The sequence below is a fragment of the Aptenodytes forsteri genome, unplaced genomic scaffold, assembly GCF_000699145.1.
Source record: "Aptenodytes forsteri isolate BGI_AS27 unplaced genomic scaffold, ASM69914v1 Scaffold321, whole genome shotgun sequence".
In the NCBI taxonomy this organism is placed as follows: domain Eukaryota; kingdom Metazoa; phylum Chordata; class Aves; order Sphenisciformes; family Spheniscidae; genus Aptenodytes; species Aptenodytes forsteri.
The window spans coordinates 1,843,321-1,846,029 of record NW_008795030.1 but is presented as its reverse complement, the minus strand read 5'-3'; the positions used below and the strand labels follow the sequence as shown (position 1 = coordinate 1,846,029).

The 2,709-nt window shown below is 39.2% G+C and overlaps 1 protein-coding gene across 7 annotated transcripts in view; it reads left to right on the top strand.

The window, feature by feature from the left end:
* Positions 1–2,188: 2,188 nt before the first annotated feature.
* Positions 2,189–2,709, top strand: part of SRRM1 (serine and arginine repetitive matrix 1) — a 16,916-nt gene continuing 16,395 nt past the window's right edge. For 4 of the 7 annotated variants that reach the window (XM_019471261.1, XM_019471262.1, XM_019471259.1 and 1 more), the window contains exon 1: positions 2,195–2,278. The gene's annotated coding sequence lies outside the window, so the exon portion shown is untranslated. Of the gene's footprint in view, positions 2,279–2,709 lie in introns of all 7 variants that reach the window. The other 3 variants (XM_019471265.1, XM_019471264.1, XM_019471263.1) reach the window with 1 other exon arrangement.

Below are 2,709 nucleotides of genomic sequence, written 5' to 3'. Positions count from 1 at the left end.
GGGGGCCTGCCCTGTGCGGGCTTGTGCCACGGCTGCCTCCCGAGCTACGGTCTGGCGGCCCTTAAATGCGAGGGAGTGTGGGAGAAAGGCCGAGGGGCAGATGGGAGGTGAACCGGATTTTGCAGTGAAATGCGCTTTGGTGTCCACGTTCAAAGCAAATAAACAAAACTGCCCTTTTTTGAGAGGGAAATTTTTAAACTGTGGCACGAAGCTTATTAAGCGTATTCAAAGCAAAAAGAAGTTATGCTTTATTTTTAGGTTGGTATTTGATTTTTTTTTTAATCATTGAGTTTTTCTTTTCTGTTCTTACAGCTGTGCTGTATTTTCTGCAGAGCCTATTAAACAGTAACCTACCTAGGGTGTACTTCTTTTCAGCCTTTTCTCCCATTAACTAGAATGAACCTATTTTTTGGAGGTTCCTTGACAATTTTGAAAACCAATTTAATTTTCCAAGATTCATTCACCTGTTCAGCCCTATTATTTTCTATTCCTGCCACTAGGATGCTTTTAGAACACGTGGCCACACATAATCCTTCACTCAATTCAATTTTGTGTTAACGTACTAGCCTGAGAAAAATAATTACAAGTTAAATCTACACTTGTCCTGTCTAATGCAATTGTTAAAAAGTTTACAAATCAAGTAGTTGTAGTTGACAGCAGAGTTACTGGGGCTGAAAACACTGAATTAGAAATCTAATGTTCTTTTAAACTGGCCTGTGAAAGGTGACTTTATAAAAACAAAAGCAACGTGGCACTGAAACGGGGCTGTAAACAGTGTTCTGGTCTAGTTTGAGTCTGGGTTCAGGAGAAACCAAAGTTCTCGTGGAAATTACAGAAGTGCAGCAGAGCAGCAGTTTGGACTGGCCTTATCAAGAAAGCTGCTATTAATAATTCTTTCAGTTCGTCACGCTTCTGTGGAGTCGTCAGTGCAAACTATTTTGTCTCTGCCTTGAAATTCCTGTGATGCTGTGCTCTGTGTTGTCTTTGGTTACCCTTGCTGCTGGACGTATTATAAACAGGCTAAGAAAAATTTCATTCCTTTCCGTTTCACTTCTGGGTTGTGAAAGAAAGAATTAAAAAGTATAGAACATTAAATTCTGGAGCGATCTGACAAGCATTGCATTTGTTGCTAATGTGTAAGTCACACAGTAGACTGCAAATTTTATAAAAAGTTTTAAACAGACTTAATCCTGGTAAGTCCCTGTGCCACAATGAGTCTAGGGTTCCTGTGTTCCAGAATAGCAAATGGGAATGTTAATAGTTTGTTCCCTTTCAATATCTGATGACTTTGTAGCATGTTAATGTTGCTAATTCAAGGTGCTTTCTGATCAAATGAAGTGGTTAGGTGACCTTAGAATTTGAGTTTTTTCTTATTTATTACCTTTTGGTTCCTTAGCAGCTTATATTATTGCTGGTACTCAACTCCTTCTTCTGTGCGTAGGAAACTGCATGTATTAAATTCCCGTGTTTTCCATCAGGCAGGTTGGCTTCCTGAACAAACTTCACTTCATGTGTGAACTGCGGGTTTGTTTTAAATCATTAACAGGTCATCAGTATTTGGACGCAGTTCTGCACACACTCATGTTCATGTGTGGTTCTGTTTACTTCTGTGCAAGTAAATTTTCCAGAACTGGACTTTCAAGCCTTTCAATTCCAAATGAATTAACCTATAGTTTCTGTTCATGAAAGTGGAACGAGTTGGTGAACTTTAACGGAGCATGATCAATAAAATAGTATTCTTTGTACTCTTGCTGGTTCCATGTTGGCTGGTTTGCTTCAGAGAAATTTACCCAAGGGTTTCATAGATGTCACTGTAAACAAATACGACGTTTTTGTTCTTGGACAGAGGAAAAAGAGCTTATTCCTTCTGAGGAGTTTGTGAATTCCAGCATAAGTCCTTTTCATAGCAATTTGATACTACTGTACTTTTAAATTTGTAAGTAGTATGCCAGGGAGATTATATGATTAAGATGTCACTGTAGAGCTCAGGAGCCTGCTTACCCCTAAATCTTCAGCAGTAGATGAAGACTGTAGTGCTAAAATTGAAAGGCACCTGAAAAGGCTTATTTGCTTACAGAATGGTGTGACTGGTGTTGCTGTGCACTGTCCAGTGCAAATATGTAGGGAACTAATACTTGAAGATAGTCGAATGTCATACAGACTAAAAATCTTATTTCCTGTGCTTTAGGGAACAAGTGCAGAACAGGACAATCGCTTCAGCAACAAGCAGAAGAAGCTGTTGAAGCAGCTGAAATTTGCAGAATGCTTAGAAAAGAAGGTAAGTTGATTAGGATGAGATAGGAAGTAAGACACGGGAATCGAAGACAATTTTCAATGGAGTAATTGGGTATCAGATGGTACATACAGGAATGTGAGGAATGTCTTCTCTAAAACTGTACTGGAGGATATTTGGAACGTCCCCTTGAGCATCAAAGATACAGTAGTAATATACATGATCTAGTCATAGTACTAGATATCACCAGTAGGCCTTCATGTAAAATACAGCTTCAAAAGAAGTCCAATTTCCAAGAAATGTTAAGTAATTTAGAATTCTAGGCATCCTTAAATGTCACCCCCCAGCCCCCTTTTTTGGGGTGGTGTATTTTTTCTGTTGTTTCAGGTTTTCTAGACTAGCGTGTTGGAAATGCATACTGGTTATCCTGTAGGTGAAGGTGAAGTTATTGCAGTGATGGTCTCTCGGGCAGTGCA